Below are 25712 nucleotides of genomic sequence, written 5' to 3' on the forward strand. Positions count from 1 at the left end.
GTTAGCATTCTGATAACAATACAGTGTTTTCAAGAGGACTGCTAGGAAGTCACTACAAGGTGACCATAGTTACCATAGGTGACATATTCAAGACTCTTTGAAGTGAGGAAAGATTCAAGAAATGTTTATGAAATAAAAGTACCGGGGCTTAGTGATCAGTTATTTGGGAACATGAGGGGGGAAAAACAGTCTCTGTGTTCTAGTTTATGTCTTTTTTAAGAAACCCTCAAACCAATATTACTTTTTTCTTCTCATGCAGATAAATGTAAAACCTGTAAGGATATCAGAGGTTTTATTTTACATTTTTGTGTGTTTCTCAATTTCCAAATGGACCAGCCAGTTCTAAGCCTCAAACACATCTACTTACATGGTAAGCCCCCTTGTTTCCCCTTTAATTTCTAAATTCCAAGGAAACAAGCTACCGCATGGCCAGGGGGATTCCATAGGCACTAAGCCGAGTCAGTATTGCACAGCCATAGTCAATATTAGAAGGGTGACATTATAAAGCAAACACTATTTTACTTATTTAATTGACCATTTTAGCATTTGGTTACTCTTTGTGTTTTATTTTCAAAGAAACACCTGGGAAACTTTATGTTTTCTGGGATCTTAAAACCCCCTAGAATAAATACTGATACAATACTAAAGAATCAGGACTGCCACTGCATTTGAACATGAATTTCAATGTGTAGAATAAGAGTAGGCATGTCACTCACAAGCAAAATTTGTTATCTTTTCAGAATCTTATTATGATGTTAAAAGAATTGGATATTCATTTAATGAATTTGCGAGTATGTATATACAGCAAATTGAAAATAAAAAAATGCAGGTTATTAGATTTTCCTATTAATATATTAAAAAGATAAAAATACTTTAATATTTTCTATTAGTAGCAGTAGACACTAAAATTTTAAGTTATTTTTTGCCTTTATAAACATTTGTGTTTCTTAATGAGCTGGAAAATAACTACATATTTAAAGAGATATAAATCTGTTTTGTTTTTACCGCCCTAGATGGAGAAACAAAAATTGTTGGGAAACATCTGGTATCTCTGAAGAAGCAGAAATCCCACAGAAATTCTCCATTGACCTATTGCATAATTACTTCTTTAAAAAATTGGAACTACCATATTTTTGGGGAAAATACCCATGAAAGTATAGAATTTCATTTCTTGAGAATGCCTGAGTAAGTTCATTGTCCACTGAAAGCCAAATCAGTCAACTTTCCAAACGATAACAGGGTAGTGCATCTTTTTATTCGAAGATGATGCAAAACCAAGGCTTTAAGATTCACAGAAACATTTTGGGGAAAGCTCTGGTCCTTTGCTATCTCTAGAACTTTCAGCCTTCTTTTTATCCTGGATTAGAAATCAGCATTTGAATTCATGTCTTTTCTCTGATCTTTGCTGCCCTCTACTGACTCATATTGCACGCCTTTTTCTATTTAAATCCACTTATCTATATCTAATTAACGCAATTGTTGTGCTGAATTAAGTATTTATGGAAAACCAACGTTTAAAGATTTCCAATATACAGAAAAAACATCTCCCTTGCCTTAAAGTTAACCCTACTGGTCTAAGGAATAAACTGGATGGATTACTCACCATAAATGACAAAATGGTTGAAAAGAGAAATAGTATTGCAATTTATTAAAATAGCAAAAGCATAATTTGACCTACTATCTTAAGAGACAGGGCAATAAAAAAATACTTAATGGTCATACAAATTTTTCACATCTTACACCAAATAATGCCATGTTGGATACAATTATTACCTAAGAAAATAATAAAAAATATAAAAAAGACCAAGTATTTTTACTAGGATGATAATGACTTTGATATAAAAAACACACAAAATTAAAAATTAAAGATGTATACTATGGATGAAATTGAGAAGTCCTTATAAGTGTGTGTGTGTGTGTGTGTGTATTTGTATAGATATTTATATGTATACATATATGTATAAAATTGTGTGTCATGTGAGAAAAAATGAAATATGGCCTTTTGTTGCAACGTGGATGGAACTGGAGAGTGTGATGCTAAGTGAAATAAGCCATACAGAGAAAGACAGATACCATATGGTTGCACTCTTATGTGGATCCTGAGAAACTTAACAGAAACCCATGGGGGAGGGGAAGGAAAAAAAAAAAAAAAAGAGGTTAGAGTGGGAGAGAGCCAAAGCATAAGAGACTCTTAAAAACTGAGAACAAACTGAGGGTTGATGGGGGGTGGGAGGGAGGGGAGGGTGGGTGATGGGTATTGAGGAGGGCACCTTTTGGGATGAGCACTGGGTGTTGTATGGAAACCAGTTTGACAATAAATTTCATATATTAAAAAAAAATTAAAAATATGCAGATTTTATATGGTAATAATCACATGGTATTTTCAGTTATATAAAATATAGAATTTAAAGTATAAAACAAAGTAGCATGTAAAAATGAATAAAATAAAATTCAGAAAGGAGTTACCACTTGTACATGAAATGTGAATTTATATTTTTGTGTAACTGATTTGTTTTTACTGTATGGATGAATAATTATGCATGAAAAATAAATTGAAGAAAGTGGCATGTGCCTGCATGATAGGGCTTGGTGAAATATTATCAAGTATTATTTCCATTTAACCTTGCTTGGGTCACAGCTGAGGCTTATGGATTTAGAGTGCTGGGCTGAATAGCCACCTGGCTATTATGAAAAATTCATAGTCTCAGGCCAGATTTCAATCACTGCTGCATCTCTAAAGGTGATAAATAAGAAGCCTACCTTTATTCACACAGATGCCCAAGATGGCAACATCTATAATGTGATGCCTAAAATGATTTAATGGAAAAGAGAAACAAAACTTATCTTTGGTGAATTCTAAAGCTTTTATTTAATTTGGTCTACTATTAAAATTGTCCTACCAGTTTAAGTTCGGAGGTCATTATTCAATTCATAACACCACCAAGCTCTTCATACGATTTTAAAACCAAATGGATGAAGAGTTGAAATTATCCTTCTGTTCTATTTTTTTTTTTGAAACTTATACCTCCACAATTCTAGTTTTTCCTCTTAGAAATATTCATCTATGATGCTTCCTTTTGTTGCTTCCTTTTCTTTCTCCCTTAAAGTGGCCATTTCTTAAAGTTTTCTCCTCCATCTTTCCATTTCTATCTCTATGTTCTTATTCTCCTCGAGCCTTAAGAATGATCTCCCTGACTGCTTTTCTCACCCCCATTCTGCATTTCTAGTGGTCTCCCACACGCAGATACTTTTCACTCTCACTTCCAACATGTGTAAAATTAAGTCCCCCTCAAATAAATTGGAAGGATGGTACCTATCACTGAGTTCAATGCCCTCCTTTTCTGGATACAAAACTGAGGCTCTAAAAAGCAAATTTACTTGACCAAGCTCACACATCAATTGGGAGTGCAATGAGAAATAGAGATCATGTTGTCTAACTGCCAGTCTGGGATTCTTCCTTCCACACCGAACTCCTTATTCCCGGGCTAATTTCAGATTTCCTCTCCTACATGATTCTTTCTAAAATTATCTTCAGTCATCCAGGTATGAAATAGTGGTTTAAAACAAATTATCCTTCTTTGTTCCAAAATCTGGTCATTCTCCGTTCCATTGATCCCTTCATTCTTTTTTTACAATAACATCTGTACCTCTCAAAAATGTTTCAGTCAAATCAATTAATATCAAGAATTCTACAGGGCCTAAAACAAAAAATGATGGGCCATATCTACATTTCTTTCCCATCCTTTATTTCTGTTCTAAAAGGCAGATGGTCTTGAATCTTCTACATATTTTTTCCCAGATTCACTTCCATGTATCTTAAAAAATGAGTAGATGCTATTATTTTTCAATTTTCTATTTAGTTAGGTAATAACTCTTTTCTTCTTTCTCTGAAAGATAAAACTTTATTTCTCTAAAATATTAAAAATCTTCCATTCTCATCCTTTTCTGAACATAGTAACGTAATTATTTCAGTTTTCGATTAAAGTAACACTTAGCATTTTCATTATTGGATCTAAATAAATGTTATTCACATTTGAGTCACATAAGTGTTTTGTGATTATGACTTTTTTTTCTTTGTAACTTTTGGTTTTCTCAGAAATATCTAATTGTTTTATTTTCATTTGTTAGATTTTCTCTGTACCAATTACTATGTTTCATCTACAAACACCTGGAGAGAAAAGTATCTCCTTCCTCCACACATGAAACCTATCAGATGAGTAATCTTTTTTTTGTTTTGTTTTGTTTTATTCTTAGAACCTTCCTCCCTGGAATCCTTCTGTAACAACTTATGTAGACACATTGTTCTCTAGAATTGCCGAAGAGCTGTTCTCCTGGGCCTTCCCTTCACAGTGGCTGTGGGAGTTTCTCATACTTCTCTCCTCTTCTAAACCTGCTGCTAGAATTCCACGTTTCCTGCTTTTTGGTTATTTCATTTAATGAAGTCAATCTTGCTGTAGTTTCCTGAGAAGTGTATGGGAGATAATTTTTTTTAGCGCTCGCCCGTATGAAAAGCTCTTATTCCGCCTTCTCATTTGATTGATCATTTGTCTGGATTCAAAATCTAGATCGAAAATCATTTTTCACGGAACATTGAAGGCATGATTCTGTTTTCTTTTTGGCTTTAAAGTTGCTGCTGAGAAGTCTGAGACCATTCAGATTGCCTGTTTTTTCTCTACATCTCACTTTCCTGAAATTCCGCAATACTGTGCTTTGCTGTGAAAATCTTTTCATTCATTGAGGTGGATGCTAATCAATTTACTTTGAGTTTTAAAGCCAGACAGTTCAGTCCTCGGTGTTTTCTTATTTCTTTCTATGTGATTTTTTTCTTTCAAAATTTCTTTTGTCTTTTTCTGGGACTCTATTATTTGACTGAACTTTAAGATTGAATCTCTAAAATTTTATCTGTCTTACCTATCTTCCATTTTGCCTTTTGGTTACACTTTCTGGAGCTTTCCTCATTTGTATATTGCAACCTTTTTATTTAGTTTTGTTTCTGCTACTGTATTTTTAATTTTTAATAGTTTGTGTTGTTTGAAATCTTTCCTTCTATTTTAAATAATCTCAATATTCTTATTTTATGGATTATATTATATACTTATATAGATTATATATATGTTTAAGGCTATTGATTATAGGGTTTCTTTGACTGCTGCGTCCTATTTCTTGTATTGCTTTTTCTCTTCTGCATTGTTTACTCTCTCCGTGCTCTTTATTTCTAGTAAGTGGCACGGCTTTTCTAATCCTTGGCTGATATTTGATGGTTAAGAGTAGACTCCTAAAAATAGGTTAGAAGCTTTGCGTATAGTTCCAAGGCTTACTGACCAGTGATCTTTCCTTTAGGATAATTACACAGGTATCCAGTTTTTGTTTTTGTTTTTGTTTTTGTTTTTAAATCAAGGACGTTCCCTCTCCCCAACTGTCAATTGTTTTTCCTTGAGCCATTGAGATTCCAAAGAGATGAACCCTCTAGCCCTTCACCTGTGAGGGAAGCCTGGTACACAAAGTTGTGGAAAGTGAGGAAAGTATTATGTGGGTTCCATTGTTCAGTATATGGGCCTTCATGGAATTCTCTTGATTTCGCTATGGCCTCCTACTCTTAACTTTGGCGTCTCTGAGTTCCAAGTCTCTTTAGAGATTTATCCTGCTTTCTGGTGGGTGGGGACAATGTCAGGATCTTATTTATTCTTATATAGAGTTTGAGGGCATCAAAAGGTTTAAAGTCTTCTTATAGAGACTTTCAACCACTCTTCATGTTGTCTTCCTATTCCACACGTCATCCGTCATAGGAACTTGATGCCTCTAACTTGTGGATCTTACCTGGATTCTAGAGCATGAATTCACTAGTATTTTGACTTCCCATTCTTGCACCTGGCAGACACAATCACTTTTCCACTCTTATTCCTCTTGTCTTCATTACTGCTCTATATCTTTCAATTTTATTTATTTATTTATTTATTTATTTATTTATTTATTTATTTATTGCATCTCAACTTTGTTATCCCATTTCTGGTTTTTCTTTTTTGATTTTATGCATTAAAAAATATCTCTGTACTGGATTTTTGAGGCATTGTAAGAAGTGATTCTACATGATTTACCAGAATTAACTAATCCCCCCCTCCTTTTTTTTTTCCATTGCTATTGCTTTAGATCACACCTTACACTTGATATGGGGGTAATTAGATTGGTTCCTAACTAGAATGTCTAAAAAAGTAAATTTCCAACTCATCCATAAAATAGCTAAATTTCTTCTTACCTCCACCCTGTTTCAATATGAATACTTTCCTCATATAAATAACTTTACTCATTGTCTTCAGAAAATGTGCATCCATCTTCCCATGTTTTAGGAAAAATCTATCCTTCCTCTTCATTTAATGCTACTTATTCTTCTCATTTCCTCCAGAAAGTATTCTTTGATACTTCCAGCAGAAAAAAATATCTTTAAGCCAGTCTACATTCTATTCCTTTCATTATAGCATCTGTAGTGCTTAGTTTTGTTTTGTTTTTTTTAATTTTCATCATCTCTACTACACTCTAAGTTGCACTGAAGGCATATTAATTTTGACATATTTATTGTTGTATATCCCTTTTCAATATTTTTTGATGTTTATTTATTTATTTTGAGAGAGAGAGAGAGAGACAGAAAGGGGTTCAGACAGAATCCCAAGGAGGCTCCACCCTGCCAGTGCAGAGCCCGACTTGGGGCTCGACCTCACCAACTGCGAGATCATGACCTGAGCTGAAACCAAGAGTTGGACGCTTAACCTAATGAGCCACCCAGGTACCCCTCTCTTCAGCAACTACATAATGCCTACTGTGTGCCAAGTCCTGTGCTAAAAGTCCTTCAGGCTTTCCTTGGGTAAAGACAAAGGCAGGGAGCCAGTTTTCCAGAAATACTGAAAGCTGAGAATGGGATTCCAGTGTTCAGCAGGAGTTCGAAAAGCAGGTTCCGGTTTCTGAGAGGATGGGAAAAAACAAGCCTCCTCTCTAGCCTTACAGGAAATGAAAATAAGGCAAGGGCCCATTTCTATGGTTGGTATCCACAAATGGATGAAGAATAAAGGCGTTGTCTCCTTGTTAGTCAAGGGACAAAAGGTCAGCCCAGAACTAAGAGCGAGACCACTTGGTATAGAATTCCACGAGTTACTTAATGGAGTCTTCACATCCCTTTATCTCAGACAGGGTTGGTCCCAAGGCTTAAAGAGTTATTGAGCCTGCATGCCAAGTGGTCCAGCATTCGCACAAAGTGGCTATTGTAAGTTAATAAAACACTTGGAGCTGGTGAAGACAAGGTTTCTCTAAACTTCACAGGAAGTGTTTTGACTCCAAGAGGTGAATGTCACTCTCATCCCAGGAAGAATTTTATACTCTTCTCTTAATGATTTTCGAGGACAGATTCCACATGCTGATGAAGGTTATTTTGCTATTTGTTAGCTTTTAAGTTAAATTTATATGGTAAAGAAGTCCTTCTATATGTCTAATCACAATAGTCTTGCTTTATTTACTCTAATTATGAAGATTTTTAGATCTTTATATTATTCAACCTCATATTGACTATGATTTTGCAAAATCATACATCTATGAATAACAAACCCCACCCGTCTATAAATCGAGAGTGTAGGGACCATGGTTATTCATCTTTGAAACCCCATCATATTAATGTATTGGAAATGCTAAGCTGAAGTATATATGGTGGGAAGGACAATACTTTTAGCATCAGAATACACAAGTTTGTCTCTCAACAATTCTATGTATAATTGTGTGACTTTAATCAATTCCCTAAACTCTTGGGGTCACACTTTTCCCATTTGTTAATGCAAGATAGTTTCCACCTCCCCATATTAGATGATCATGAGGATTAAACAAGAAGTATGTAAAAATGCTTTGTGATCACTAATGCACTTTAATCACAGAGCTTTCAGGTGATAACTGAAATGAACAAATGAATGAATGCCTTCTGATTGACTCCTATGAGTTATATTTTCTCCTGCAGCTATATAGAAGATACTTTCTTGCTTTACATAATGTCATATGAAGTAATCATTATAGGAGGGTTGAAAGATGATCCTTCCCCCCCAAATTTTCCAATCATCTCCCTGACAATATGCCTAAAATACTCTTATTTTCGATTTTTTTGTACTAGGTATTTGAGTCTTCAGGAGACACCTGTTACCATTAAAAAAAAAAAAAGCAGCATAGGAGGTGACTTAACAATGCATGACATTTACATATTTGTAAGATGAAACATCAGCAGAGAGTAGCACTTAAAGAAAAAATTCCTAAGAAAGATCTGAGTAAAAAGACCTACATTACTATGGAGTAAAAATGTACTATGACTCTGGGGATAAGCAGAAAATGATATTGTGAACACATGGATTGCTCTTTCTCATTATTTTGCCTCATTTCCTTCCCACCTTCAATTGTAAGGGGTAACTAGGCAATCCTCTCTCCCTCCCTCTCTCTCTCTATCTCTGTCTGTCTGTTTCTCTCCATATTTTTGTTAAACTGACTACTAGAGATCTGTACAACAGTTAAGGTTCTTTTGAAAACATAGTAAGAAAGTTATTTACTGCCTACAAATCTTTGGCCAGCCTTCAGAAGAAAACATTTGCAGGGGCCCCTGGGTGGCTCAGTAAGTTAAGTCTGATTATTTTGGCTCAGGTCACAACCTCACATTTCAGAAGTTCGATCCCATGTGGGGCTACGCAGTCAGTGAGGGATTCTCTCTCTCCCTCTCTCTCTCTGCCCCTCTCCAACTCATGTGATCTCTCTCTCTCTCTCAAAGTCAATAAATAAACTTAAAAAAAAAGAAGAACATATTTACTGTAGGTATTTTCCTAGTTTTGCCACATAATCATGTGCAATAATTATTAAACTGCCTCATAAGGAATTAAACAGAAAAGTTTACCAAAATAGACAAAATCTAGATAGATGTGAATACAATTCATAATTCTATGTAGTTTATTATTTATGCTAGATGTTTTATTATTTTTGAAAGATATACAAAATTCCCACAACTTTCAATACTTTCTGAGAAGTAGAGATCTAAGGAATAAAATTGTAGTCATTCTTGGATTCTGATCTGCTCCCCTGCTTACACTGTCAGCGTGAACTCAGTTAGGGAAGTACATAATATATATCCCCCAGTATGTTGTTACTTTTAGTATACAAGTCAACTATCATTCATGATGCACCTATTAAATGCAAAATACTCTTCTAGAATCATTTGTGTAACTGTATGTATCTGCATGGGAGGCAGGTAGGAGTAAGGAAATGAATAGATCTCTTTTTCAAATATTTTTTTGAGTGTACCCATGTGCTTGACCTTCTACTGGGTACCCGGGCCACCATTTATTTATTTTTATTTTTTTTAATATTAATACCTTTATTTCTGATACAATTTATTTATTGCAAGTTTAAAAAAAAATTAGTTAAGTTTATTTATTTATTTTTTAAATTTACATCCAAGTTAGTTAGCATGTAGTGCAACAACGATTTCAGGAGTAGATTCCTTGATGCCCCTTACCCATTTAGCCCATCCCCTCTCTCAAAACCCCTCCAGCAACCCTCTGTTTGTTCTTCAGATTTAAGAGTCTCTTATGTTTTGTCCCCCTCCCTGTTTTTATATTATTTTTGCTTCCCTTCCCCTATGTTCATCTGTTTTTTATCTTACAAGTCTTCATATGAGTGAACTCATATGATATTTGTCTTTCTCTGACTGGCTAATTTCGCTTAGCATAACATAACACCCTCTTGTTCCATCCACCTAGTTGCAAATGCCCAGGCCACCATTTAATATAATCTCTGCTCTGATGCAGCTCACGTTATAGTGGAGAGACCAACAATACAAGAACAGTAAGTACAGCAAGCTAGATGGTGGAGTGCTATGAACACAAATAAAGCAGAAAAGGAGATAGGCAGTCCAGTCAATTCCAAATAAACAAGAAAGGTTTTTTTGAGAAGGTGACATAGGATTGAAAACCTAGGAGGTAAGCGAGTTAGCTATGAAAATATCTGAAGGAAGATCATTTCAGGCAGAGTAGATAGCAAGTGCAAAGGTCCTGAAGCTAGAGAATGTCCAGATTCAGGGTCCAGAAAAGTGGCCAAGGCAACTGAAGCAGAGTTAGAGAGAAGGAGAGTAACAGGATGATATCAAAGAGAAAAGGGGAAAGTAGATCGTATAAACCACCAAAAGAAGTTACACTTCTATTCTGGATGATATGGAAAATCATTGAAAATTTTAAGCAGTGGAGTGATGTAATATGGCTCATTTCTTTTTTTTTTATGGCTAATTTCTAATAAGAAAAATGAAGTAGGAGTTTCTGGATGTTTTCTTCTAATTGACTCACCTAAAATTTTTAAAAAAGACAAAGAAGATTTAGAAGCAGGAGGTGATTATGCAGCTGTCCATAGTTCAGTCAAGAGTTCATATTGATTTTTGGTAGGGGTGAAGATGGTAAGGTATGATCAGAATTTGTAATAGATGAGGATACATCTTATAAAATTTTCTGCTGAAATAGTGTGGCCTGTGAAAGAGGGAATTTAAAAATAAGTATAGGCTTTAGAGCCAGAGCAACTATAAGAATGATGTTGCCATTAACATTAATGAAGACGGAATGAGTATATCACGCTTTAGGAAAGATTAGAAAGTTGATTTTGAACATGTTGAGATGATGAGGCTTCCAAATGGAATGTAGCATAGGCAGTTGGATATATGAACCTAGAACTGAGGAGAGAGGTCTGACCTAGAATTATGCTGGAAATACAATATTTGGGAATTGCCTATTTATACAATAGTTAAGACTGCATGATATCACCAAAGGAAGGAGTGTTCTTAGAAGAGAAAAAGCTCGGGGCGCCTGGGTGGCGCAGTCGGTTAAGCGTCCGACTTCAGCCAGGTCACGATCTCGCGGTCCGTGAGTTCGAGCCCCGCGTCAGGCTCTGGGCTGATGGTTCAGAGCCTGGAGCCTGTTTCCGATTCTGTGTCTCCCTCTCTCTCTGCCCCTCCCCTGTTCATGCTCTGTCTCTCTCTGTCCCAAAAATAAATAAACGTTGAAAAAAAAATTAAAAAAAAAGAAAAAGCTCAAGGTTTTCGGGAGGTAGAGAAAATAACAAAGGAGATTGAGATGGAGAAGTCAGTGTGGGAGGAGAAAAACCAGCGTGACATCCTGGAGGAGTTTCTATGATGGGGAGTCATCAACTCTGCCAAATGCTTCTGACGGATTGTGTAAGATGCAGACTGAGTATTGACCTCTGCATTTCATAATGGGAAGATCTTTGGTAACATTTTCAAGAACAATTTTGACGGAAAGGATAAGAGTCTCATTGGCATGGTTTCAAGAGAGAATTAGAAAGGAGGCATTTAGGAGGAAGCAAACGCATGTTTTTATGCTGATAAAAATGATCCAGCAGAAGGAGAAAATATGCTAGAGCAGGGGAGAGGAGAATTGCTGACGTCACATCCTTCAGTCGGTGAGAGGTGGCAGCATCTTGAGCTCAATGCAGGATTTAGTATGCACAAGGGGCATATACAATTCTTCCCTCAAAATAGGTGACACGGATGGTTAGACATGCCTCGTTGCAAATCCAGGAAAAGATCGGGCGGTGGGGGCTTGTGGAAACTCTTGTCTGCCTGCTTCTATTTTCTCAGTAAAATAAGAAGCATGGTAGCAGGCTTATGCTCTTAAGGAGTTTAAAATATAGGGAAAAAGACAGAAGAACATACTGAATCAAGGCTGAATATGATCAGGGCTAAAAAAGATGTATCTGTTGTGTTGAACAGACAGGAGTCATGGCATGTTATCATAAAACTATTTTTGTCTTCCTTTACGTTTATTCCAGGGGGCCTAACTTTCCACTGGATGAAAATGAAGTCAGGTCACCATTTTCCTCCAGTACTTTACACGAAAGAGAATCTCTCAATAAGTAATTAATATGCCCATTATTATCAATTAGTAATCATATCTTTAAACTGTGTTTAACGATAGAATGACACCACTTTACCAGTTCAGGCTTATTATAGGTTGGCTTCCTGTAATGAGAAAGAGGCCATATTGGGCTCCTTTTCTTTTCTATTTTCAAGCCTTCCCTCACAGCCCCCCAGATCCGCAGTGCCATTTCTAACCCTTCTGGTATTTGACATTGGGTAGGGATAGTATAGAGACAGAAGAAAGAGCAGAAAAGTTCTTACTTAGTTACCACTATCACCAGCTGGCATTGTGTAGTATGGGTCTGTGAGATGTTTGAAGCCCACATTGCTTCTCTTAGGGGAACTTAGCTCACTGTTGTGTGTGATGCCTTCTGTCTGGCTGACTACTGGCATCTTATAGGGAAAGTGGAAGTCAATTGTCTTTTCTTCAGCTGAAGCTGAGACTAAATTAATTCCATTACAGTATTCTATTGCATAAATGGCAAATAAAATGTTATTGTGTTTAAAGGAGAAAGAGAGGAAGGTGATTTTTACTTAGGAACATAAGGGCAAAAGGAAGAGTCTTTGAGTTGGGTGATAGGATTTGCCTGTACTGATATTCATAGCAATTGGCACTCAATGTCTTCTATCTCTGAGTAAATAGCAGCTAATGGTTTCCTGTGGGTTACCATGTGCTCTATCATCTAACTTTACTACCTTGGGTACACATGACTGAACCAGAGATTGGTCTTGAAATAAAGGCCACTACTGATGAGGTTGATGTCTGTCCAAAACAGGTTCTTTATATGGGATTCTACCACCAATCAAAGAATTAAAATAAGGACTTTCAGAATGAGTCAACAAACAGTATGGGGCAAAGAAGAAATGAGACAAAAAGGTACTGAGGAGAAGCCATGGAACAAAATAAACCCTGAGCAAACAGGTATCAAAAAACAGATCAGAGAGATGATGAAGTAAGCGCATTGAAAGGAATGTAACAACAGAAGATGCAGAGTTGCTGAATCATCAAAATCATGAAACAGAAGACTCTAGAACTCTATTTCCAAGGCAAGCATGGGTCTATAGCTGCATAGACACCACATTGATGGCTAATAGAAGCTCACGTTAACACGCTGCAGCTCAAGATAACCCCATCACCTCATTCCCATCCTACACTGGACTCCTCCATCATTCTGCCCACCCTAGGTAAAGGCACTACAAACCACCAGTTCCCTAAACCTAAACTTAGGGACTCACTCTTTGTTCCTCTTTCTCCTATCCCATCCAATCCACCAGAGCTCACTCCACACAGATCTCAAATAAAGCTACTTCTCTTCTTCTCCACTATTACCATGTTTTAAACCACACCGGTAGTATTACCGTAGAACCTCTGCTTCTACTCTCTCCACCCCTTACCTCTCAAATTCAGTTTCCGTTCAGCAGCCAGGGGATCCTTATGCATATGTAAATTAGATTATTCTGTTTGTTTTACAAAACCTTCTCAGGTCTTCCCATCATACTGAAATAAAATTCATGCTTCTTGCCCACACCACAAAGCCTTGGCCCATTGTACTCTATGACCTTAACGGCAACCACACTGGCCTAACTTCTCGTCTCTTTAACTTGCCAAAAATATTTCTGCCACCAGGTCTTTGTGTGCCCATTCCCTTTATCTGGGTTCTTTTCTCTTTTAGTTTTAGCATGGCTGGATCTTTCTTGACATTTAGTTTTCCACTTAAGTGTTACCTCTTAAAGATTCCTTCACATCACATCCATAGTGACCACTTAAGTCACTATCCATTCACTCTCCCGCACATTTTCTATCACACACTAGGGGTCCGTTTACAATTATTCAGAGAGTGAAGAGGTCTAGATCTATTTATGCCAGGTGGGTAACATTGAAGTATATTGTGGAAGGTAGAGTGGGTAACCAATCTCTAAGAAAGCAACAGTGTGCTGAAAGAGGTGGAGATTTGAAATCACTGAAAGAATGTGTTACGGTATTACATGCCAGTCCCCCAACTTCCACCCACCTCACAAATAATACAAACAAAACAAAAAATCAAAATGGTGCCTCTTATCTAACAGACAAAATGGATTCTTGGCCATTGATCACTGATAAAACTATTAATCTAAACCAAATTAATTCCAATGCTACTATTTTTAGTGGGGGTTTTTTTTTTTGGACCTAAAATTAATAGGATTTGTGTTTTATATTACTGGTTATTAACATAGTATATAAAGTGGCTCAGAACTCCTAGGCACCATGGTTTATACCTTATCTTCTCTCACTCTCCTGGCCCTTGAAGGCTTTGAGGGGCTTCTGTGACCAAACACATGAAGGACTCCTTTCTTTTTCCAACATTGACCTTCAGATCTGAGAACTAAATTACTTTTGCATTTTCTTCTAGAGCTAGAAGAGACCCTGGCCACCTCTTGCTCCTTTTGCTCTATTTTTTCCTTTCCCTGTGGAAGATGTGAGGGCTGGTCAGCCCAAAGCCTGGGTCTCTACTGACATACTTCTCTGATGTCAAACCACTCTGGCTCCTCTAGGCTTTGGAACACAGCCTATACCTGGATGGATTTCCAGTTCTTATGCTAATATCAGCTAGTTGGGAAATTCTATTTCATCTTGCTTAATTACCCTGAGGCTGGGTATTATTCAGGAATGGACTTGGCTGCAAGTCACTGGAAAGTCTCCTCACAGCGGATTAAATAGAAATCATTTTAATTTTTTCCCCAAATAACATAAATCCTGGAGATAGGCAGGGCCTGATTCTGCTTCAGGACTCAGTGTGTCAGAACCAGTATCTCTGGGCCTTTCCATCAGAGTTGCAAAATGGTTGCCTCAGTTCTACGGGTATCAAAAGCAAGAAGAACGATTTTGGTGTTTTCAATAATTATTGCTTTACTTGGTTGCCACCTGTTGTCTGTATTACTTTATAGTTTGAAAGGCTAATTATATACAAAACGTTTAAATACAAGTGGACAGTTGTACATTAAATCAAAGTTTATTAGATAGCTGCTTGCATATAAATGTATTATTTCTTTAACATAATGCTATAAAATGTGTTCTCATTTACAGGTTAGACAGCTGTTGTTTTCATTTAGTCTCTGAGCCTGTATTTTTCAGACCAGCAGAAAGTTGATCTTAAAAACTCTTTGCAAGGGGTAAGAGTATAATTAGCCTAGGAACAGTTTGTTCTGATGACAAACTGACATCAGATGAGATATAAAACTTAAGAGACACCTTAAATTTATGTCCCTTTTGGTTAAAAAAAATCTGTTCTGACACATACTCAATATTGGCACACTCACTGTTCTTTCCATTAATTAATTTATTGTATTTATAAAGAGCTTTCTCCTCTACAAACTCAATTTAATTTCATTCAGCTTTGTGGCTGTCATAGTTCATGTTTGTCTATTGAAAGGCATCAAAGTTGCTCAGGTTTGGTTTGCTTAAGAACATAATTCCCTATTTTCCCCACTCATACAAATATCAGTAACTAAAAGGTAATGAAGAGTTAATGTACCTCCAAGCCATTCTGAACTCCTATTCAAACACTTTTACATTACATGATTAATCGTTCCGAACAGCAAGGTCTCTGAGCGGATTTGGATTGTAAACTTATAGCATTTGGGCTTCTGATTTGCATTTTCTTCTTTTTGTTTTCTATTAAATCTGCTAAAGTAGCAAATGCCATTGCTCCACATACATGCTGACAAAAATCTGCAAGGCAAAATGCTAGATTTACTAATTGGTGGTTTACTTTCTCTTCATAGTTAAAAAAAAAAATGTATGCTTTATATTCTCTGAAGGGAGAGGATGCTATTTGATTTTGTGGCCTAAGTAGATGAACCTGAGGCAGCCCATACCTAGTTCTTCACAGCTTAAGTGAATGGAGCAGGGACTCCAGAAGTTTCCAGTTAATAGAAGAATGGAAGGTACTGAGAGAGTGAATGAAGAGGCCTGAGTGGGAATGAGGCATGGTAATGTATGCGGACTTTATGATTAGAAGCAAATAGCTGGAACCATGGGCTCTAACAGTAGGTGCCACCTGGTCACTCTCAAGAAACCAGAAAGGACCCACACCTTCTGGTTTATTTTATTTTATTTAAATTTTCTTTTCAACGTTTATTTATTTTTGGGACAGAGAGAGACAGAGCATGAACGGGGGAGGGGCAGAGAGAGAGGGAGACACAGAATCGGAAACAGGCTCCAGGCTCTGAGCCATCAGCCCAGAGCCTGACGCGGGGCTCGAACTCACGGACCGCGAGATCATGGCCTGGCTGAAGTCGGACGCTTAACCGACTGCGCCACCCAGGCGCCCCCACACCTTCTGGTTTAGATCACATAGGCCACTCTGCAGCAGAGACAAGATAGGATTCTGTTGAAAATCATGGGTTTCTGGCTTCCAGTGAAGATGGCTTCTCAGTAAACACTTCAGAATTTATAGAAAATGTGGCCTTCTCATCAGTGGAGTAACCATAGTGGTGGTTGAGAACGTCACAAGTGATAAGAAACAAAAGATTTAGTTTCTGTTTTTCAAATGTTGCTCTGAACTCTTAGTTATTGGGGGACACTCAATTTCTGGGAACAAGTGACACAGTACTGAGAGCTGGTTCTGCTCACTCAGGTAAATGTAAATTCAGGTCAACTGAATTTAGAAAGATCAGTGCAAGGGCACCCGGGTGGCTCAGTTGGTTAAGACTGAGTTTTGATTTTGGCTCAGGTCATAATCTATGGTTGGTGAGTTCAAGCCCCACATCAGGCTCTGTGTTGACAGTGTGGAGCCTACTTGGGGTTTTCTCTCTCTCTCTTTCTCTCTGCCCTTCCCCCACTTGCTCTCTCTCTCTCTCTCTCTCTCTCTCAAAAATAAATAAATAAACTTAAAAAATCTTATTAGGAAGGTCAGTGCAATTACAGAAACATGAACAGCATATAAAGTCATTGTGCTTGCCCCTGTCTATTTCTGTAACACTCACCTTTTCAGACATGCCTGCTACAAATAAGGACATGGAGATGAACATCTGTATTGCTTATAATAGAACACTGATTTATACAGACACAAGTTTATATTGCTTATCATAGGCTAATGATTTATGTGGCATATTGTTAAAGTGTCAATGCCAGGGTCCTTTATCCTAGTGCAGAGAAATGTTTTGGAAACCAACACTTAAATCTAGAACAATGAAACATAAATTAAATGACCATGGTTGGTGACAGTTTGCTAATTTGTTTTTCTATTTGTCTTAGTATTTCTGCTCGTCATTAGTGCCCAGAGGGTAAAAAAAGGGAAAGCGCTATGTTTGCCCTCAGGGAATTTAAGCAGTAAGTTTTGAGATTTGATAATTAGGGTGATCATATAATTTTTTATACAAATCGATTCACTTTAAAAACAAAAGAAAGTGTTATTAAAAATCTCACCATACCAGAGGTTTAAATTAGTTTCTCTTTGGTAAATGAGGTATAATTTTACTCTTTGGTCTTGTGGCTACTTTTATGGAAATAATCGAAACACAAATAAGAGTTTCTTATAGAGGGGTGACTCACGGTCTTTAAAATTTTACTCAGGGCACTGCATTCTCAGACTTTGTCCAACCTAATGTTTAGATTTAATATGCCGATTGCAATTTTTGTGAGGAAGAATTTTAAATTACTACAAGCAATTTTATAACTAATTATGATTTTAATTACCCACAGTTCACAAGTCTTCCTTCTCTAAATAAAATTATGCTGACAGAGAGGGGTGGGGAGAGAGAAAAGAAGGAAGAAAAATGGAAAGTAGTTAAGAATAAAGCATGTAATGAAAGAATAGAAATACTTTTAAATGATTCAGACAAAAAGCACACAAAATTTGGCTAAATACAGAAATCATGTTTTCTTGTGGTGAGACAAAATCACTGTGATAACTCAACAGGAATATTCCTTGTCTCTCAGTGAAGCATAAAATGGTGTCTTGCTTTCCAGATGGTGGGAGCCTCTAAATATTTGCTTCTGAACCACTAGAGGGCAGTGGAGTACTGGGTAGAAAACGGTTCTTAACAAAGAACATTCTCTCATCCACTCCTCCCACCCAAATAAGTCACACACCATTAAAATAAGGAAGGAAAGAGGAAGGCATAGAGGGAATCACATAGAAGAAAATGTGTTGTAATGCAAAGACATTTTATTTAAGTATTGAAGGAAGGGAAAAAAGGAAAGATTATTTCAACATATTCTGAAAAGAATTGAAACCGGCATTCTCACATTGTTATAGAATGAATTACAGGGACTGTAACAATTTATTTAAGTTGAGAATTAGAAGGGTCTCTTGTCATTGTTTGAGCAAAGCTCAACTCTACAAAGTGGATTTTTGAAAGTCTAAGAAAATGCTGGAAAAATATAGTGAAATGGGTTACAATAGTGCATTTGCAACCACATAGCTCCTGTATTTTGAACTCTTTCCTCTGGTGCTTTTTGTTAATAATAAAAGTCCAGGTACAGATCTTACATAGATGAAACATTAATTTTTTTTTTTTTGCCTTTTAGCCTAATGAATAATTCAAGGACCTAATTGTTTTACTCTAGATTGAACCGACAGTAACTGAGTGTCTACTGTTTTAAGTGATTTGAATTTACCACATAAAATGAGACTATATATCTTAACAAAAATGGTTAATTTCCCTTTTTTTTGTTTTCAAGATACAAGTCATTTTTGTGACGGATATGTTCTACTGTATCATCCTTAAGATTCAGAAATATCTCAGTTTCTAAATGTATTTTTAGTATCCAGGCATCTGGTTTTTTTGGTACGGCATATGTTTGAGAGAATTATAAAGATGGCATTTCGTTAGGGTTTAGAAAGGAATCTGGTGAAAAGACTTGCACTGTTAGGGAGAAATAGCAGTTCCCATATTTAGGATTTAAACTGTTTACATGTTTGCACTTTTTATTCAGCCATTACTTAAAAATTAAGATGCTGCTGGGCACTCTTAAAAAAAAGGTGTCAATAGATTTTTCAGAGTCAGTTTTACATTCAGGAAGACAAGAATAGAAAGGAATTTAACTATATGTATTCTTTGTTTTAAGGAGTAGCTATCTCCTTCAGACTATGGCTGCCAAATTGATTTTTTAAATGGAATCATATATTTTATTGACTCATATAAAGATTTCAGAGATGCCTTATTTTTATTTTTTTGCCAGTGATTTGTTTTAAACTTTTAAAAGAGCAACTTTTCCTGAAAAAAAGAAGGACGGATTTCAAGTGTCTTAGACAAAACAGGAGTGTTTGATGTCTAATTTGCTGAGGTTGTCTTTCCAAAGAATTCGGAATGTGTAAACACCTGATATGACAAATTAATTGGAATATACAAAAGAAATTTAAGAGTTAAGTCACATATATTTAGATAAAATTGTCTCAAATTTACAGCTTCCAGAATTTTCAAATGTCAATTTAATATTTTGTTTTTTGAAAAATGAAACTGCTCGGGGCGCCTGGGTGGCGCAGTCGGTTGAGTGTCTGACTTCAGCCAGGTCACGATCTCGCGGTCCTTGAGTTCGAGCCCCGCGTCTGGCTCTGGGCTGATGGCTCAGAGCCTGGAGCCTGTTTCCGATTCTGTGTCTCCCTCTCTCTCTGCCCCTCCCCCGTTCATGCTCTGTCTCTCTCTGTCCCCAAAAAAATAAATAAACGTTGAAAAAAAAATTAAAAAAAAAAAAGAAAAATGAAACTGCAATTTTATGAATTTAAAATTCCAGCATTGTAGCTCATGTATACGATATTCAGAACAAAGCTGTCAGGCATTGAATGAAGTCATTGTAGTATTGAAGCTGAACCAATTATAATTCAGAAGACTTCTCACTCCCTTTGCAGAGGTGGCCTCAAGGATGGTATGGATATATGTATGTGTGTGTGTGTGTGTGTGTGTGTGTATTGGAGGTGGGATTCCCTACAAAATTAACTCAAAGAAAAGTAAGGAGTAATGTATTTATCCATGTGGTAAATCATTAGTTAGGTATTTTACCACTATGCTAATGTTATTTCTGCAAGTAAAAATCACACCAGCACATAAGCTACAATCTTGTATTTATACAATTCAAGGAGTTTTAATTATGCTTCTTTGTGCTGAGGGAGTACAGACATTTAAAAATGTATGTATGCGGTGTTTCAGTTTTGTTGGGAACATGCAATACAGAGAAGCTAAGAGAAAAGGCAAGTCAATAGAAATAATCGTTACATCTATTGAACTTTATGTGTTAACTTCTTTAACAGCTTTATTAGGTACTGATATTATCCTCAATGTAGGAATAAGAGAACTGAGGAACAGAGAGATTGACTGAATTATCCAAGATAACACAGCTAATTGAGTCAGAGGTCAAAACTAGATCTTATGGCCCCAAGAGCTTATGCTCTTTATTGCAATACCATGCTGCCTCTTCTTGTATTATGCAAGACCAGAAAGTGTGATACTGACATGCCAGTAAGTCCATGGGCTTGGTTCAAAGTAGTAGTAGCAACAGTATTCATCACCAGAATGGTTAACGACTCCGTTAGTAGTTGGTGAAGAATTCATATTGCCTTCCTTTTATACTAACCCCCGTATTTTAATTGGTATTAAATTAAATTAATTGTTCAGTGTTTACGTTCTTTTTTCATTGGATCTAATTAAAAAATTCTGAAGTTTCTCACATCTATCTATTTTGAGAAGGACCCGATACTGTCTGGCATTTTAATTAGATAGATTACAAACATAATTTTTATTATAGTTATAAAAATGAAAGAAAGCTTTTTAGCTTTTACTGACTGGAAAATCTTGAAGAAAAATGTCTTTATTTCTGTGCAAGCATTAATCAAAAAGAAAGGTAAGGCTAGGCCTCTTTTGATTATTTAAGTCACTGACTGTCTTGTGATAACATGATAGTGAGCTTTTTTATTGGTTCATTGAATTTTTATGGATCTCGGGGGTCAACATGAGGAGATCACTCATTCAAAAACTTCTATGAATGGTACAAAGTATTGTTTATAGAGTTATTTGGTATAGTTATATAAAAGGAAAGTTTGGCATAGTTGTTTGTTAGCATACATTGTTTTTATATAAGTCAAATCTGTGCAGTAATTGTCAGTTTACTTTGGTTTTATGTTGATTAATTGGATGAAAAATAGGAATAATAGAAGCAGTTGTAGGTTAATAAATAAAGCTGTGGATAAATTTACTTTTTTTTTCATTCCGTGCCATGAATATTTTACATAAAATTAAGAATTTGAAAGGAGTTTTTCTCTTATAAATTATTTTTATTTTTTGAAAGTCTAGGTTGTTTCTTTGTTTCTTTGTTTTGCTGTTAGGAAGTTTAGAGACATATGTGCATTGCAACCATAGGAGCCATAGGGCATTGCAAATTACTTTCACTCCTGCTCTCTGTCCTGACCTTCTGTATCTTATTTAACATGTCTGTTGATCGTTTTTCATTCCTTTTTTTTTTTTTTTCTGACAGGTATATCTTCCATGCTTCACAAGATGGACATATAGTCAGAGTACCAACAGTGATAAGTACAATACTTACCTTCCTCACTGATTTTTTGAATGCTCTGACTTAAAGCTCTAATTTAAGCTCTCTTATTGGGGCTTAACGATTAGGGAAGACATGACCTTGAGGTGACACAAAAACATAGTTTGTGTATTTTCTTTATCCCTTAGTGCCTCTTGATTTCTTAGGCCATAACAAAGTCACAGTTAAGAAATCTGATTCCTTCCTATTTTCATCATCAAGTCAGTTATGAAATCTGATTATTTCCTAAGATATTTTAATATTTGCAGTGGAAAGAGTAGGAACAAATGAGTCTCACAGTGTCTATTTGGAAATTTAAAATCTTAACTCCCATGTTGTGACTCACCTTCCCCTACTAACCTTGGAGACTCTAGGTGTGATTTTATGAAGGTTTTTCATTGTCACTCACTCACTTCCATTGAATCTGAGTCCCAGGCAACATGTGACGCCTCAGTGGTGATGTGTGGTGTTTGCTGTTCGGGAGCTCTGCAATGACGTCTCTAGAAGCACGTACAACACCATTATGTCCTGTTTAACTGACTTTTATCCAGGTGCTGAGACCAACGTTTTGAAAAAGCTTGATTCAGTGGAATCCCCACCAATGGGATGGGCTGCCATGGGCCATCATCATGGCACTGACATTTACTTAAGTAATAGTCTTCTCTTCTCCCATTTCCCCATAATTTAATAATTTAGTAACCTATTTATTAAGCTTCTATTATTATTATATGCCAGCCACTCTGCCATATTTCACGAATTATCATGTTCCATTAGAATTTTTAACGGTAGGCACACACACACACACACACACACACAGAATCCACGTCCTTAGGGAGCTTATGTTGAAGGCAGAAAATAGAAAATTAAACAAACAAGTAATAATTTTAGTTTTAAAAAGTTTTAGGAAAAAAACGTATAAGTTTAATTCTTACAGAGAATAACTGGAGGATTGAGACTGGATAAGTAACCTGGGGAGATCTCTGTGAGGTGTTGTGAGTATACCCAACCTGAAGACCTGTCCATTGTATATATTTCTCTCTTATTATTATTGGTTGCATAATAGCATTCCGAGGAATTAAATGCTTTTATGAAAGTAGCAGGACGTAAATAATAAGGAGCAGAAATTGCTAGTTACAAAACTAGTAATATAGATGTAAAAGGGTATAAAGTTTGAGACTATAAAAAGAAACATAATTTGTAAATTTGTTTCTACTTCAGTGTAGATAATCCCAATTATATCACCAGCAGGTGCCTGGTATTAAAATCCAACAAATCCTATATCTAGAGTATTTACTCACAGTAAATCTTCCAGGGTTTCACTGATCTATATAAAGAAAAAGCAATTGAAGTAAACTATGAAATGGAGCAAAGGGGATTTGTGCAAGTTCAATCCAAATACCAATAAATATGCCTGGAACAATGTTATGATTTCAGGTGAAGAACGTATATTGAATGTGCTTTAGGGTCATTAGGCAGAAAAAACCAGTGGATCACTGTTGCTATAGTACAGTGACTTACCAGCCTTCTTCATGCTCAATTAGAAGTTTCTAGAGCACAGAAGTTATCAAATCTCCCACAGAGGCTGAAAAGGAGAGCAAAGAACACAGAGTCAAACTTCTACCATGTTTGGCCAAGTCATTAATTTTAACTGCATTGCAATCTGAGGTCTGTTATAAAAAGACTGAAGAAGTCAGAGAGAAGCAGTAAAATAGTATGAACTAGTTAGAAAGTAGGATTTCTGTGATACACGGTGGGCAAACTGTAGTGAATATAGTATAATAAATCTTGGCTGTTTCTGGGAAAAAAAACAGAAACATATTTTGGCAGTGTATTATATATGATGAATAATATTGGATAATAAAATAACTAACCTTCTAAGGATATAACTAGATGCATACTTGAATTATGTCGCAGTGAAAAAAGAAATAACTTCAAATCATGGAATTAGGACTCAAAGCCTTTATTAATCATCAAGAAAATATTATTTATGTAGGACAGTATCTTCATTCAAAAAAAAAAAACTTTCTGATTTGCTTTATAGAAAACCTGTAAAGTAGAGGGAAAAAAGCAGACCCTCAATCCATTTCACATTCATTTACATTTTGTCCTTAAGTTCTCTGATGGCTAAGTAATAGCTTTTATCTCCTTTTCACCCAGGTGTTCAAAGGTCCTACTATCCGGAAATTAACTTATGTACAAACATGATTTTTTAAATGGCAATTCACTAAAATACAATCTCACAAATGGCTAAAAAAAGAAGCAATAATCTTACTATTAGTTACATAAAAATGGGTAAAATAATAACATAATAAATACCCATCTGATTGAGAGAAAAAAACAAAGACAAAGGTAAGTTATTCATTTGGTAGCCAGCTGAGCACATTGTCTAATGCATTAACATAACCCCAAAGTGAGATTGGTTCTGGGTAAAATTATAAAATAAACTACATGAGTGTTTCTCTGTATTAGTTATCTATTGCAGCATACCAAATTACCAGAAACGTATTGGTTAAAAGCAACACATCTTTATTATCTCACAGTTTCTGTGGGTTAGGAATCTAGGCATGGGTTAACTGGGTCTTCTGCTTCAGGGTGTCTCAGGATCAAGGTGTTGCCCAGTATTGAGATTTTGTCTGAAGAACTGACTGAGTAAGGAACGGCTGGTGAGTTTATTTTTATGGTTGTTAATAGGTTTTAGTTTCTGGACGATAGTGAAGCTGAGGGCCTGACTTCCTGATGACTGTTAGCTAGAGACAGTTCCTTGCTAAGTGGGTCTCTCCAACATGGCAATTTATAAGTAACCAATAAGAGACAGTCTGCTAGCAAGGCAGAAGTCATTATCTTATGTAACTTAACCAGAGACATGATATCTTGGCATCTTTGTCACATTCTATTGGTATTAGGTCCCACTAACACTCAAATGGAAGATATCACACAAGGTCATAAATGGCAGGAAGTGAAGGGCATCATTGGAGGCCATCTTGGACGCTATATTCTCCAAGTGCCTTTCCTGCATTCACAACTCTTCTGCTTCCTGATTTCTTTCCATGCTGGATCCTTATGAGAAAAAAAAAACCCAAAACCCCCAAACCAAAACCAAAACCAATAAAAAAACCCCTGCATACAACTGGCCACATAATTTCTATTAAGAAATGAATAATTCTATTTTGTCTCCTTTTTAAAAACGTATAATACCTCATTCCACAGAAAATAGGAGGCAACTGATAGTACATGCAGTGAAAAACACTACAGAAAACACAGTAGAATAGATTGTCAAGATGACATGGAAGAAAAATGAAATGCATTTTTATTCAATACATAAAGTTTCATGCAGGTGTTATTGCTGTCCTGAGAATTTGGCTTTGATTATCTAGGAAGTTTTAAAGCAGTAAGAAAAAAATGACTGTTTACATAGTTCTCCATGTCCTTGAATAAAATGTGTATCATTTTTCAAGGGAAACAAAATCTTTCCTAGTACTTATTCTAAAATAACGTGTTTTCATTTGGTTTAGTTTTTAATGGAATTATGTGAAGTAAACCTAAAGAAGTCGTCTAAATGTTTTCAACAAATGAAGATACTGGTCTGATAGGGTATTTTTGGTATTTTTTCCCTATAAATCTAGAACCTACTTTAAACACATACCTTACTGGGGAGTAATTCCATAGAGGCCAATATAAAAGGGTCCAGTTAAGCAAGTCTCTCATGGCTCTTTTTTGATACAGGAAAATATTATTGTCTATGTAGATTCTAATTCTTCTAAAAAACTCCAATACATATTATTTTTGTTAGTTGGCTTTTGATAACATTTCAGCAGTGGACAATCAGATGTTTTACTCTTTAACTTAGGCTTGGTGTGCAGGTCTCCAGTGTGACAGTTAAGGGTGAATTCATTTATTTCAGGGATCACACGAAGTGGCAAAGTTGACCTTTTTTGAGAAAATAGAAGAAATGACAGTATGCCCTAATTTGTTTTCCCTAATAGGGGTTGCCTGGAAAAGGCAATGGATAAGCTAAATCAATTAATCCACAGTGGTAACATTTTAGGTATGATAACACTTGACTGGGATCTGTTATTTTGCAACTGTATATGGAGGAAATGAGTAATCAGGTGCCTTTCAAGCAGTGAAGCCTTGTCTGCTCACAATTTTTTTTGTTTGTTTGTTTGCTTGAGGACGATTTGACAGAATCAACTACTTTCTAATCTATTCTATTTGTGGCTTTAGGGGAAACAGAGGGAGAAGAAAAAAAAAATAAAGCAGTATTTGTCTCTTAGACATTAA

This window comes from Prionailurus bengalensis, chromosome B1 (assembly GCF_016509475.1).
Source record: "Prionailurus bengalensis isolate Pbe53 chromosome B1, Fcat_Pben_1.1_paternal_pri, whole genome shotgun sequence".
Lineage (NCBI taxonomy): Eukaryota > Metazoa > Chordata > Mammalia > Carnivora > Felidae > Prionailurus > Prionailurus bengalensis.